This window comes from Pezoporus wallicus, unplaced genomic scaffold (assembly GCF_028554395.1).
Source record: "Pezoporus wallicus isolate ANWC-B61680 ecotype Strahan unplaced genomic scaffold, APGP_CSIRO_Pwel_v1 contig_5922, whole genome shotgun sequence".
NCBI classification, from domain to species: domain Eukaryota; kingdom Metazoa; phylum Chordata; class Aves; order Psittaciformes; family Psittacidae; genus Pezoporus; species Pezoporus wallicus.
The window spans coordinates 2,424,924-2,440,561 of NW_026637228.1; the positions used below are offsets into that span (position 1 = coordinate 2,424,924).

General features: G+C 41.3%; 1 protein-coding gene across 15 annotated transcripts in view; it reads right to left on the bottom strand.

Moving 5' to 3' along the window:
* ZBTB20 (zinc finger and BTB domain containing 20) overlaps nt 1–15,638 on the bottom strand; it is a 452,154-nt gene that overhangs the window by 12,720 nt on the left and 423,796 nt on the right. For all 15 annotated transcript variants that reach the window (XM_057404358.1, XM_057404354.1, XM_057404359.1 and 12 more), the window contains one exon: nt 12,661–12,847. The gene's annotated coding sequence lies outside the window, so the exon portion shown is untranslated. The remainder of the gene's footprint in view (nt 1–12,660; nt 12,848–15,638) is intronic.

Sequence of the window (15,638 nt, forward strand, 5' to 3'; positions counted from 1 at the left end):
CTGAATATTTGGCCTCATTCTGAGCAGAGGCCTGCAAGACAAAATGTTTGTATGGAGTTTCACGAACACAGAAGAACATTTGTATCCTCAGCAGGAGATCTGACCAGGAGCAGCCCTTGCTTTCTGTCGCTTTAAAGGTTTGCTGGAGTTTTCACCCAATCATCTGCTTGAACATCTTGAAAATCAGTATCTTCTTCTATAATATCTATCCAAAACAAACACCAGATGACACTACACAAATTGCCCTAACCCTACCAGATTGTTGTTAGAATCAAAATATGTAGCAGTCTACATTTAACAGGAAGTACTGTATTTTTACCAGCACAACGTCTATTAATGTGTCAGTAATATACTCTATGGAAGTTGCGTTCTGAAAGCTGTCAAACTTCTCTACATTTCATAGTCTAATAACTACATTCATTTGAAAGACAGAAATGCATGCACACACAAACACAACCTTACTCTCCATGGAACAAACATATTGCGTAGATGCCTAAGAAGAAAGAGTTTGCTTAAACTTTGCTCAGGAGACAGGCTTTCTCTGATCTTTTTAGCATCTACATATTGATGACATATCCATTTTACATAAAGCTGAAGACTAAACCAAAGGTGTCTGTACATAAAATTTCTTCTATATCCAGTGGGCATTAATTCCCAACATCAAGCATAAAAGCCTCTTAAGCCTACACACTTGGGGAGCAGTCAGTGAATCACCTTTCTCTGTTTCACCTGAAAGACTGTGAGAGGTGTCCATCAGCACTAATCATAGAATCATAGAATCGTTAGGGTTGGAAAGGACCTTAAGATCATCTAGTTCCAACCCCCCTGCCATGCGCAGGGACACCTTATGCTAAATGATATCACCCAAGGCCTCGTCCAACCTGGCCTTGAACACTGCCAGGGATGGAGCATTCACAACCTCCCTGGGCAACCTATTCCAGTGCCTCACCGCCCTAACACGAAAGAATTTCCTTCTTATATCCAACCTAAACTTCCCCTGTTTAAGTTTTAACCCTGTTTGCTCTACAACCTCCAGGCAGCAATGTCTGTGCCTCAGTTTGCTGCATTTGTAGAATAAGGAGAGCATCACGCACCCAAATCAGCAGCAAGACTGCATGCCTTAATCTTCACAAATTGTTCTGTGTTGCTTGGATGTAGAACACTGTAGAAAGATCAAGAATTAACTCCACAGGTATCTTAAAATTTTGTTCTTCAGGGTTACAAAAATGAAGCTTTCCTCTCAAACTACTCTAGTGACTGTTTCTTTATAACGCTTTATGGTGAACATCCTACTTATAACTGTGAAACACCAAGTATAAAAAAAATTCAGTTCATAGCAGTCTGGTGACAATGGGCTTTGAAGTGTTACAGCACGTTCAGTTATTTTTAAGTTAAAGAAATACTCCATTTTTAGCCAGGGCATTTACTTTTCCCACTTTCACTCCATTTTGTATTCTTGCTATTTTAGGAACTCCAAAAATACTTTAGAGTAAAGAAGGTATACTCAAAAGCCATTTTTATGCCCAGGCACATATTTGGGGTACAGTCCAATGTACCCCCACTGTAAACACTGGCACTCATATATACACACACTGTTTCTCTCAGTTCTCTCTCAGCCCTTGTCTGCAGACCCTCTGCTGCTACAGCCATGCCATCAGATCCCCCTGGTATAAACGTTGACTACTACATTTATGGGGGGATGCTTCTCCTGTAGGTATCTACAACATCTCTAAGCAACATATATTACATTAGCAGGAGAACACCTGCATTAACATTAAGAGGGATATCAACAGGCTTGTCATATCATTGCAAGGGTGTTAATTCCTGTGCCCAGGCCAGCTTTAACCTATTTACATTGGCAAAAGACAGGCTCACCAGATAGCATTTTAGTGTAAGGGAGAAAACTTTGTACAACTGCCCTTTTATAATCTGAAACAGAGAAAACAATGTAGCCACATGATGGCACTATTTCCTAGGAAAAGAAACGAGGCGGTGCTAATTCCCTCCTTCAGCAGGGAACAATTTTCATGTTCTACATGAAAACTGTTTCAACCGTGCTCGCTTGCTCCCAGGGAGTTCACACACAATCCTGCCAAGCCCAAGCATGGCCCAATTGTTTTAACTGGCTGTAAGTTTCAGGCAGTTTGGGTCTTCAAAAATCTAGGTGCATCTATTGCTAGTTTTACTTCACAGTGCCGGGTGTTGTTACTCAGCGGGCATACTGCACTTGCCAGACCTGCAACAGGAGTGCCACTGTACAGGGAAGAGGCGAGATGGGCCAGTGATGCTGGTGAAGTTACAGTGTGAACACTCCCAACTCACAGAACAGGGGGATGCTTCTTGGAGAAAAAAGAACAAATATTTTGGAAAATATAGGCAAATAAGGTGATTTATCTTGCTATTCTATGGTTTTGATCAAAAGCTTGCTGTAGTCATTAAGAATACCTTCATATGCCTGAAGGGCTTTTGTTTAAAACCAGTAACGCATTTCAGACTGAATATCCAAAAGTGAACAGGGATTGCATTTGGTTATCTCTCTGTGGTACTCTGTACAAATTTATATCCTCTCTCAGAAGTGCTGTTTAGGGAGGAGAAGGGGCTGGGGCTGGAGGTAGAAGCAGAGTCTGGAAGGGGAATAGAGTAGAAGGATAATAGGTGAAAATATATTAAAACATGCCTCCAAAAGAGACAACTGCTATCCCATGAACTCTTTCACATTTGCCCTGTATTGTTACGTATTTCCCCTCGGCAGAAAGACAAGGAGGAAAAGCTTATCAGTTTGAGTGTGGTTAAATACAGTAAGCCTAAAAGCCTGTAGGCTTTGGTTAAAAGGAAAATATAGATTAAAACCTCTTGAAGTAATTACCTGTTTAGAAGGTTTCTATTCAAGCTAGAATCCTCTGCAGGGAGTGTTTGCAGCAGTCTCTTAGGAAAAGGGTGCATCATAAATGGTTGATGTTTGTGGGAGAGCTACTGTCTGTGGAAGACCACTGCTTACACCCTCCATATTTCCAGAGAAAGGCCTTTCAATGGTCATCTAGAACTACTGGATGGGAGAAACGAGGAATGGACAAAATCTTGTAAATGCCAGTCCTCAGGGCTGAGAAAAGGATTCTTTTATCTCTTCCAGTGGCTGTGTCTAAGCCCTGAGAAGAAGAAAGCTATCACATGAAAATGCTGGATTTTATTTAGTTATTTTTTCCATTCATCTTCATTATGTATTAGTGAAAGAGTAATTGTTAACTAGTACAACTGGGTGCTTTGATGAGTATTTCAAGTTAGAAATATCCTGAGACAGATGTTCATACTGGTTTGGACTGTGGTTTCTTTATTTTGAGTTTATGGGATGTGTTCAGGCCTGCTTATAATTCAAATTTAAATATCAGTGGGAAACAGCACACGCTCATATCACTGATGCTGAAGGCCACAGGGAAAATTTCTGTCCTTAGTGAGACCTCCACAATCCCTGAGAGCAGACTTACTTCCAAAATCACCTACTTAGTTCTGATAGGAAAAGAAATGTACGGCAGAATGCTTTAAAGTAATAAGTTAAGGCTATAAACAGACACATTCATGTGTAGCTTGACATCCTCAGATGGATCTGCAGCATTAAGTGTACATTGTCAGTTCCAATTCCAAGGCTTTTTCCTTGAGAAAAGGCCCTGGGATTAGATGTATACACAAGCATACCGACATCAACAGGTGATACTAATACAGTGCAGGAGAGATATTTCTCAGGTCTGCCCTCAGGCACATTCCACCTTCAACTTGGCCAAAAACATTAGAGAGTATCTGGGCATCTTACTTTTGAATACAGAGAATATTCCCTGTTTTGGAACATGGTATGGGATGAAAGCACACGGTGGTTTTGTTCAAGTTGACATGGTTGCCCACACAGGCAAGAAGCTGCGGGGAGAAGTCCCTTGCTCTGTTTTTATTTCCTCTATCATACCCCTTTTCACACAAAAATTGCTACTTTGTGGTTTCTCCTCTATCTGTGTAACATCAATAAATTACACGTTATCACTCCTATCATCTAGTTATAAAGAGCCTTTCAAGATTTTTAATAGATGCACAATATTGCTACACTTACATTTTCACTGGTTAAGAACTCAAAAATAGCTGTTGTGAGATTACTCTTAATTTATACTACTCCTCTCTTGTGGGCTTTCAAGAAGAAGCATTTCACCACATGTCACACATTGATACAGAGTATATATTGCGCATCCCAGCCAGGCAGAGATCCTTCCAGTGTTTAACACAACAAAGCTGGAATGAGCAGGGGTTCTAGGATTAGTTTATCCTATTTTTCCTGGGCACAGTTAATTCCTCAAGGAGCTATTCGTGCTGACAGATTAACTAGAGATCTTGCATTCTCTTTGTATTCTGGTTCCTGAGTGATAGTTGTGTAAGACTAGATCTCATGTTATTTTAGCCTTGTAAATGACTCTATGGACAATGAAAACAGTCACAGAAAACATAAATGAAAAGATGGTGCAACAGCATTGCCTCTAGAAACAATAATAATTGGCATCCTCCGGAACTCAAACGCACAGTGTCAGCCAGGACATGTCGCTGCGGTCTACCGTGCACCAGGCTATGAGGCAAATACCCTGATGGAGATGAAGGAGTTTAGCAGTATTCTGATGGCGTACAACCGACTTTCACCTCTGGAGTAGATCAAGCACCACTTTCTTGTAGAAATATAATTATTTCCCTTCCCACAACATCCCCTAGCACGCTTTATAAATATTAGTTGGTGGTATTAAACAGTACCTTGCTTTTACCTTCAAATTTCTGTTCCAGTACCACATTAAGGCTTCACTTCAAAAATGTTTTGAATGAAGAAGCTCTCTTTTCTCAGCCAAGAACAATTCAAGAATTGCTTTGGTTTTTCCTCATTTTAATACTGCTCTGGCCCTGGAGTTATTGAGTGGGATCACAGCACAAACATTACATGGCTACTCTACCACAGGTAAATGACAGAAAAGAGGAGAAAGTGACTATGAAAGTTTAGATGAAAAGAGCATAAAGCTCCAATGCTAGACAGATCACAGTGGTGAAAAGGAATAGAAAGTGAACAAGTCTATTTTTACAGCTGTACCTCCAGAGTTGTGTAGTTGCAACAAACCAGGCAACTAATGCACCAGTCAATGTTTCTTAAAGCATGGAAGGTGTCTTGCTGTAACACACAAAGGACTAACCACTGGGTTATACAGGGTTTTAACAACACACACATTAGGACAAAAGGAGATGTAGGTGCAGCTGTTTAGTTTCCTTCAGGTATGAGTCACCTGTCAAGCACTAGAAAATCTGTTATGTTTGACTGCTCCATGAAGTGTCCCTCTGCAGACCATATTAGGGAAATGGTACATTTGGTTTAAGTCCTCTCACCCAGTTAGGACAGAGGAGATGATAGCAGTAGCATGCATGGTTAAGACACGAAATAACAATGATTGGCATGATTATGTTTGACGTCCTTCAAGCAGATCATATAAAGTGGCAGTTTTCATATGTGCAACTTCAGGAGGAGCAACCATTAGAAGGCCAAAAAAAAAAAAAAAAGGAAAAAAAAAGGAAGAGGAAGTTACTCAGAAAGAGTCTGAAAGGAAAAGATAAAGGATTAAAATCCATACGATGAGCAGGGAGGTGGCCCTAATACACAGAGTCCCTATATCCAAAGACAAGAACAAAAAAATTAGGAAATAAAAAGTGCTACAATGGTTAAATACAAGGTATAAGAGTTCATTAAAGCTGAAAATGTATCCTTCTAAAGATGGAAATCATATTCAAGTGACACTAATAGAACTGAGCATAAACTGTAGCAGGCTAGATGTAAAACAAAGATTTGGTAGGATGAAGGGGAAATGTAAAGAAAAAAAACCACTAAAGGCATAAAGTCAAATAATAAGACAATAAAGACTGCAATAAAACATTATTTAAACATGACAGAGAAAGCTTACAGGGCAATGACCAGTACCTAAGAATGCTGTAGATTATCTGGATTGATGGATTAAGTAGGGAAGGAGTAGATTCAGTGGTTAGACAGATTACTGATCTGTGAAAGGTAAAGGTAGTCAACGAGGTTACACAAATTCTGCAGTGGAATTGACATTATTGCTTTAATTTTCAGAAAGGAAGATGATGGAAGCAAGTAAGTTACTTCAGGTGGGAGAAAAGGAAAGCATTCTTCTGGAGACTGTTATTAAAAAAAACCCAAAACACCACATACAAAACCGAACAAACAAATCCCAAACAACAAAAGAGTACTAGAACATCTTAATATGTTGAACACTGATAGACAGTATATAGTATTCATCAGTCACTCATTTCTTGAGTGAGGCAGTTGAAACACTCATGCAAATATTAGAAAGGAAGGATTTACTAAAAGACTCACAATTTGAAGAATGGTAATAAAAATCTATGGGGGAAAGACTGAAGCTGGGAACAGATAAACTCAGAAACAAACTGCAGATACCTTACTGGACGGTTACAATATGTCTCAGTGGCTGCAGCATGGCTTACAAACAGAAATATCACAGTATTATCAGCTCAGCCACCTCAAAATCTTCAGAATGGAAGCTATGGAATTTTAAAGAGCAGTAAGACCTTTTTATCCTTTCCCCTGGTACTGAGAAAGAATAGATACACTGGGGACCTACCCAAGTTCTCCCCTGAAATCATAAAAGCTAGAAATTTGCACGGCTGTTTTAAACTGAAGCTGAAATTATGCATGTTATTGCTCTCTAAATGGAGAGCAGTAAGAAAAGCACTGAACATCACAAGAATTGACAACGTAGCATCAAGCCAGTATTGCCAGGCCATCAAATAAGAGAATCAACATTTAGGATAATTAGATAAATTTTCAAAAGCATCTACACATTATAAATGTAACTGATATACGCGTCAGTGAAACTTAAGCTCCAAAGTCACACAATTGCTTCTGAAAACATAGTCACTGACTTCATAACTGAAGTACCATATGCTATTAGTCATTTCTCATGAGAAGAAAAGCCCGAGAGACCAACCTGACAAAACTCACTTAGTGTACTGATTAGGAATATGGAGACCAGTTCCTATCAGTAGTAAAACATTTTACACCACCGATTCTTTAGAGCATTGTGATGGCTTTTTCAACAGAGGCAGGTGAGCTCAGCTTAACAGTTTTACCTACCTGTACTTGTACTTACTCCTGTTTCTGCACAAATCAAGAAACATTTATTTGCTTCTACGAAAACACAAGTCATTCCTGGCTGATATTTCTCTGATAATGTTACAAACAGAAATATAAACCTACAGGATATAGAAACTACTTATAACTGTTAAAAAGAGAAACACTTACTAAACAAGATTTCAAATGTTCTGCAAGATGAAAGTATAACTAAGTGTTGTGACATCGGTATTTGAGAACTATGGATGTCCTTGTTTTCAGTTTAGTTTGCTACAGAAAAGGCCTGTATCATTATTATTATATTATCTAAAATAGATAGATAAACATACACCATTTCTTAGGTCACCAAAACCAACCTAAAAATATTCAGCATTAGCTAACACATGCTGCACATAGATCAGCAAAAATACAGATTAAATTATTATTGACATACTGCCTGCCTCTGAAAACACGGGGTCTGGAAGAATCAACATCCCCCCCTGCCCCCATCCTCTCTGAGAGTGGAGATCATGTGAAAGCACCAGAGCACTTCCTAGGGAATCACAGCCACAAATGTCCAGAGGCAAAGGGAAAACGATAAGCACATGTTCTCTTCCTGACACAGAACCTCTAAGAGAAACACATGAAACCTAAAGTGCAAAGATGAGGCCAAACCACCTTCAGACCCATCTAGCCTCTATTTGCACCCCCAGGTAAATCAAACTTGTTGGTTCATGGAAAGTGAATGGTAGTTTCCTCTATCTGCTCAAGAAAATGAAAACCTGGAGTTTCCACATCCACTTTCAATGCTCTGTGGGGTTCAGGAATCTTGTGAAGTTCCCCCTCTGCCTTTCCCCATTATGCTGGAAACCTAGCGAGCTACAAAAATCAGAACATAGGAGGAGAAAAAGAAAACACTGCCTCAAAGTTCCCATCCTGTTAAAGCTAAAAAATGCTGAAATTGGCCCACATCAGCCATGTCACTTGAGCATGTATGGACAAAGTCTTCACATGTGGCCCATCGCCAACAGTGTTTATAAAGTGCATTCTATTTAACACATAAAAACTCCCTGGTCTCTTGCTAAAACTTAACTTTAGAAAGTCCTCCCCCATCTCAACATCTTGCCAATGATTATTTCATGGATTTTTCAGAAATTATCCATGCCCCACTTTCCTTCTCAGCTTTTATTCCCTACCAGAATCTCAGGTCTTTACCAGAATTGTGTACTCTAAAATCATCGAAATTGCTTCAGCGGTTTTCACAATGATAGTCCAACCTGCCTCTCAGTCCCATGGAAACTCTTCACAAAGATGTTGCTTTTCCCTTGTCTGGAACAAATTCCTTCACAGATGGACCATCCAATGTCTAAGAATAACTCTTTCAACTATCAATAGAGACAAAGAAATTCAGTTGTACTGTTCCCATGGGATTCCTTTGAGTTTGGACACATCTGTTAAGATGCATACATCAGAGCCTGAATTAAGTTTTTGTCTGACTGTATCTCTGAGAACTGGTGAAAGTTTCTGCCAAAATGATCTTATCTCTTGGCACTTGCAAAATGCATATAGTTACAGATGCTTTATGAAGGGCTCCTGAAGTGAGTGGCCTATACAGACCAAATCAATTTAAATAAAGCCAAGTCCTGATGACTTCCTTCCCTTTCCTCTCAGAAAAATCTTTAGAAGCTTTACCTAAGGCAGTTCAGCCCTCAAAGTAGGACTCCACCAACTATATACATTCTCTATCCATAAGCAAGAAAGTATGTGGAAAACTGCAAACAGCACCAATCTCATATGCTTTCCTTTGCTTCACTGTAACCTTTCCAGAACTTGTGCCTCCAAGCTTGTCCTTGTAGATTTTCCCACAAACACCCTTCTTCTGGGTAAGCAGCTACATCTGTTTATGACAGCTGAGTAGCTAGAGGTATAACTCATTTGGAGCTCTATCCGCGCACTCTGTGACTTAATTCCAAATTAATTCTAAGCGGTGCTTTTTGTCTGCCAAGCCCTACATGGAAACAGTTACCTCAAGAAGACTTCTTCCTTTAACTGGTTTCTCCAAATTGCATTGCATGAGCTAGCATTTCCCAACACTGAAAGAGATGGGAACTGGACACGATGGACCCTAGGTTTTGGATTTTGCTTCAAGGATTCATCTGTATTGGAAATCATAAGATCATAGAATCATAGAATGGTTAGGGTTGGAAAGGACCTTAAGATCACCTAGTTCCAACTCCCCTTTCCATGGGTAGGGACACCTCACACTAGACCATGTCACCCAAGGAAATACACCATAATGTTCAAATCCAGAAATCTAGGGCCCAGTCCTACAAAGGTCAGAAGTAATGTCATTTCATTGGGAATAAGTGGCACCAAAGCCAGTATGTAGAATTAAGAATTACAGAATTAAGAATTATAGAATTAAGCTCTAATTTGTGTGTCACATATGACTTTACCCAGATTTTTTTGCTAAGTACTTGTTTCAGTAAGACTGGCATTCAGACTATTGCTTCAGCTTTCTTCACCTCTGCCTTTTACACCTGAGGAGCAGATGGCTATCAGAGAGTTTTTATTTCCTATGCTTGGAAAAAGAATTTTGATCTTAATCATTCCAAAAGCACCCTGACTTTTTAAAGTAGACTGGCTTCTGAATATTTCTCATAATATGTGGTACTGTTCTCTGCCAAGCGGTAGTGACTGTGCATGCAAAATGGTCAGTAAAGATTTTAAACTGATTTGAATAGGTGGGCTGTAAACCCTAAGTCATTTTTCCAGACACATGAATGAGGGCTTATGGAACCATCTGTACATCAGTGCATTTTTCCAAGAATTGATACAGCCTACCATGCTGACTCTTTCGGGTGTTCCTAATATTTTCCATGAAAACTCTTCTCCTAAAACTTCCCATCTAATCCTAGTTTTTAAGTATTTTTAAATGATTCACTATCCACTAGAAAACTTCCCACCAGAATGAAGAATGTCCTCTTGTAAATGAAATATAACCTGCCCAGCTGTGGGGGTAGAGGCAGTATGGTGGTCTGGGCAAAGGAGGAGAAGCAATGTTGTAGTGTCTAGAAGGTACAGGGAAGGACCTAAAAAGGTAAAGAATCATCACAGGTTCAAAAGTTGAGAGGAAAGAAGATGTGGCAGTGTAGCTCTGACAGGAGGGGAGGAGAAAGACAAACGGAGGAATTCTAAGGTGAGGGGAAAATGTGAGTCAAAAAGGCAGGGAAGGCAAGAGGTAAGGAGAAGGAGTTTGTAATGATGGGGAAGCCCATTTTCAAATGTTGGGAGCCACAAATACTAATCTTTTGGGTCAGTGAAGGTATTCCAGCACTAATGATTGAGGTAATATTAAATAAACCCCACATAACACAGGAGATAGCTACAGTAAATATGCAGTTAATATTCATCATGAATCAATTTTTAGTTCATGTAAGAAACTGGCATTGCTATTTCGCAAGGGCATTCCAAACACTAATTACATGCATACTGCCCCGAACTAATACAGCCTGATAAAGCTTATGACCTATCATAAATAAAGGGGTTTTTTTTCATCAGTTTCAAAGCACATGGAATCAACTAACAGAGATCAACACCACAAGAGTCAATCTTGAGAAGAGAAAAGGTCTTACCATTTCTTAAATTCTTGCAGGACTCTAGCTGCATTTTGGGAACTAAATTTCAACAGTTCCTGGGATAGCATAATATTAATGCTGAAATTATTATTAAACTTTTTTTTCTGAAAAAAACTCCACCAATTTCACTGTGAAAGGAGCATCTAACCTGGGTTTGCAGTTTATTCATATTGGTACTGTGAATTTAGTAGGAATGAAAGGTGATTCAGTAATACCAAAAACTTTGGGGTCTAAAAGACTGTTGTTCCACAGAACAGGTAGAGCGTAAAGAGCTGGAGGCTCTACTTCCCTCCTACTGCCCTCTGCCAATATTCCTCACCCTTGAACTTGGCCACCTCAAAAAGCAAAAGCAGGAGTTCATTCTCCAAGTTCCCTACAATCCCTGCTGGCCTCTGTCCTAAGGTTGCTTTCATGGGTTTCCATTTGTACTGTCAAAAAACATCAGTGTGAGGTTTCAAATCCCATTTACTAATGAACTCTTTCATCTTTGTGAATGGGATAAAGAAATTCTTTGTCTGAAATTAAGGATTATTTTTTCTTGTTGTTCTGCTCATTTTTTGCATCTTTTCACAAGCTTTTTGTTTTCAGAAAACATTACAAGACAAAACTGAACCACGGTTTTAACAAAGAGCTTGACATCTCCAATTTGAAGAGAATTCTTGTATATACTAAATTGCATGCTGCCTGCTGCTCAATTGTTTCACATCTCTTTCTTCTCCCCAAATCACCAGGTGAGATTTAGGAAAGTCTCCCCAATGTTTACCAGCTCTATTAAAATCAAGATCTCTAGAAGAAGCTCATAATGAATAAAGTCAGAAGCCAACAGGAATGAATTGCAGCTAAAGTGATTTTGATAGTGATGATCCCTATAACCCGGCTGCTTCCAAGCTCGGCCCTGAGGCAGAATTTTTAAATTAAAAAAGAAAAGGATATACATCCTTTTTAATCTGATTTTTTATTGTCATGCCCTGATTTTTTTTATAGGTCTTTGCAAAGTCTTGTTGGCTTCTGAGCTCTTGAAACCTGGTGTCATCATCTTTCTTTCTGCTTTTTTCCCCCTCGTAAATTTTACAACATCCTAAATCTACTGCAGAAGAGGTAAACCATCTATTCTAAAACTAGTGAGTGTTGAGGTTCATATCACGCTGCACATTCCTGCCCAACAGACTTCCAGGCAGGGACCACTGTGAAATGAGTGTTTTGAAAAGCTGACAGTGTAAGTTCTGACCTTCCAAAATCCTGGTTTAATCATTCCCTCCCTTATTTTTGTATGTTTTGCCAAATGGAAAAGAACATTTTTAAAAGGCCAATTAACCCATGCTGAGTAATCTGAATGTGAACACACTCAAAACAAGGGCCTTAAACTGGTACAACCACACAGGTCTACAGAGATTTTCCAGACTCTCAGACTGGTCCTCTCCACAAAACACTCCCCCCTTTCTTCATGGAAATCCTTTACAATCCTGGGTATCAGAGGCAGACACTTGTTTTTTCCCATTGCAATACAGCCCAGGCTGAAAATCCGCAGTCAGCAGATATACTTGGGTAATAAGAACCATGACCTGGAGAGCAATAACTATAGCTCTAGATGGAAAGAGACATGTTTGAGGGGTCTTCCCTTTTTAATTTTTAAGAAGCAGCAACCTGACCCAACAACAAGCTGTCAGCTTCCTCTGGCTGATTGCATTATCACAACCTTAACTCAAACTGCTATGTTTCAGTGGTAATTCCCAAAGAAGGCAAAAGGTAAGCCCTGAGGAAGTCCTGCTCATGCCATTATGGAATGAGTATCCAACTGGAAAACCTGTTCTGCAGTAAGCGGTGTGCTTTCACGAACCCCAGTGCAACCCAGCAGCACGTTGGTGTACTCACAATCAGATGACCCTGTGTGTGCGTGCAGGTTTGTTGTTGAATGTGGTGAGTGATGAGGGCCGGGCTCAGAGACAGAACAGCTTCAAGGTTCAGGCAGGGAAGGCCCGGCTTGGCGCTGCATGCACCCGTCTGAGTAATCTCATTCTCCTCAGACGCCTTCTGGTTTTCAGCTGTCTTGGGTTTCTTCCTGAAAATAAACAAAGAGACCTTTGAAGGCACTGACTGCATATTTGGGAAAAGGCATTTTTAGAATCTGTTAAAGATAACTTTCTTTCCCCCCCACTACCTCCCTCTCTCCTCTCTTTTTCCTTACAGGGAAGGAGGCAGAGAAGACTTTCCTCCATGCTTCTTGTTTGGAAACAAGCTGCTCCTTGTTTTGACTCTGATGCAATGGCCCTGAGACTGTGTTACAGCAAATAGGCCAAGCATGAAGCTCCTCATTCTGCCCCTACTGATGACATATAAAATGAAACTCATCCCAGTGGTTTAGACAGTCAGAGCTCCATTTGACAAATAAAAACTAAGGCTGTAGCATTCTGAATAGAGAAAGTTATACAGAAATGTAACAGAAATGCCTGAAAAGCAAACAAATGTGCAAGTTTCCAGTTCAAAACAAATCAGTGCAGAGACTCATTTTGTAGTGAAAACCACTGAAGTAATTCTGACTTGCAGAGGTCATCAAAGTAAAGCATTAAGATCTGGAGCCTGAAACAACATGCTATGAACACAGTGCATGTGAGCTCTCAATGCCTCACTCCATCCAGAACCTCCAAGCATTAGAGGAATATCAGGCATGGAGTTAATCACCACTTTTGTTTCACAAGTGGTGAAACTGAGGCAGAAGGGGAAGTGGTGAGCATTCTATAGGGGAGAGAAGCACCCACATCTCACTGTTTCTGCTCAGTTTTACAGGTGAAGGTGCTTCCTCTTCTACTCCCCAAGGCAGGTAGCCTCCTAGCCAGCTCGGGCCTCATGTTCCAGCTGGGAAAACCACTGCCCTGATCCAGTACAAGGCCATGGCACCTGGGTAAACATCCAAATGGGATAAGGGGAAACAGTCTCAGACTGTGCCAGTGGAGGTTTAGGCTGGATATTAGGAAAAAATTCTTCACCAAAAGGATAGTCAGGCATTGGAACAGGCTGCCCAGAGAAGTGGTGGAGTCACCATCCCTGGAAGTGTTTAAAACCTGTGTACAAAAGCCCTTAGTCATGGCTTAGTGGTGGACTTGGCAGTCCTGGGGTAAAGGACTTCATGATGTTAAAGGTCTGTTCCAGCCTGGTTGATTCTATGATGCTATGACTCTATGAAATTAAGCGCCATTATCTCCTGCTGGCACCTGAGGCACAAGCAGTGGCGGGTCACCCTGGGAGCAGGCCCTACACAGGGTGGCACCTTGCACCATCTGGAGAACACGGTTTTGGGGTAGCACCCCAGAGCATGGAGGTGCCATTGGACCACAGGCAGCCCCGCTCTGTGCCCAATCAGCCCTTCCTGGATTCCCATCTGCAGGCAAAGCCTCTCTTGACAGAGACAGACTCACCTGAGGGGCTGAGGCGGGAGCCCCTTCTCTCACACGCCCTACTCTCCCTTGTCCACCTAGGCCGGCATGCAGCTGACATGTTAAAAACATGAGTTTTTAAACAACTCGAGCTTACAGCAAGGAAAGACCTATTCCTGCGGGGCGTCGGGGAGGGGCAAGGAGACGCAGAGCCCCGGCCGGTTACATAAAGGCATTACATAAGGGCGGCAGGGCCGAGACCCGACGCCATTTCCCGGCGGCCGCCGTCGGGGGGCAGCAGCCGGCCGGGGCCTGGCCTCGTCCGGCCCGGCACCCCCCACACCCCGCCCCAGCGAGGTGCCTCCTCGACAGGAGCCTGAAAGCTCCGGGAGAGAAGGGAGGAAAACCTGTAATTATAATACAAAATTAAGTTAAACGGGCCAAAAAAAAGAAATAAAGCAAATCTTCTCCTCTACCTCCTGACAGGGTGCTGAGCTCTGCAGGTGAACCACTGCCATCAGAGGGTCATGCTCATGACCCTGCAGCTGCTGGCAGCTGCATACACATCAGTGTCTTGAATTACATGGGCTCAACACCCCCATGCCACAGGACAGGCAGGTGGTACTGCTGCTCTATCCTCCATGTATATAATCAATACACTCAAAATATACCAGGCTACCTAATCTGATCCAAATCAACAGCAGATGACCAAATGGACCTTACTTAAAGTTGCAGAGGTAGAGCAAAGGGATGAACCGATTTGCTCCATTTTAAATGGAAGGAAAATCAAACCATTTAAAAACATTATTTTTTTTTCCTCAATAGTAAACCACACATCTTGTCACTCCAAGCTTGGGCATCCTTCTGTCTGTTCCCCGTTCTGTCACTGGGATCCATCTCGTGCTACTCGGTTAAGGATGCATTAGATGCAGAACTCCTACATGGACACATACACTTTAAAGTGCATGGACTGCATGTTTTGTTCATAACAGTCTGCGTTGATCCTTGATGTATGAACTCTAACACACCTTGTTTCCAGATCCCATGACTTTCCCATGTGCAGCCAGCACACACCAGGGGCTGCAGGGAATATGTGTATAGAACAGTTGTTATTTCACAGCATTGCTGCCAAAGAAGCTTTCAGATAGCATTGCTTTTTATGCAGGCAGCCAAGAATGTATGTAGGGTTAGACTCTAGATACACAGAAGCCTGGAAGCCGAATTGCTGTACTGAAGGTCTGTTTTCAGCTCAGGGTTAACCCAAGTTACACACTCAGAATACAGCTTCTGACTCCAGCTCTATCCACACACAAAGTCACCTCCTCTGGGCAGGATGCTGTTGCTATTTGCAGGGTAGGAGCTCAGCCTGAGGAAGTTAGACCAAGCACTGACAGATGCTTCATCATGTGGCTGATCTGCATGGGCCTTCCAGGCCTCTGAAACTCATTAGAGGGACAGGTTAAAGAATACTTCAGCAAC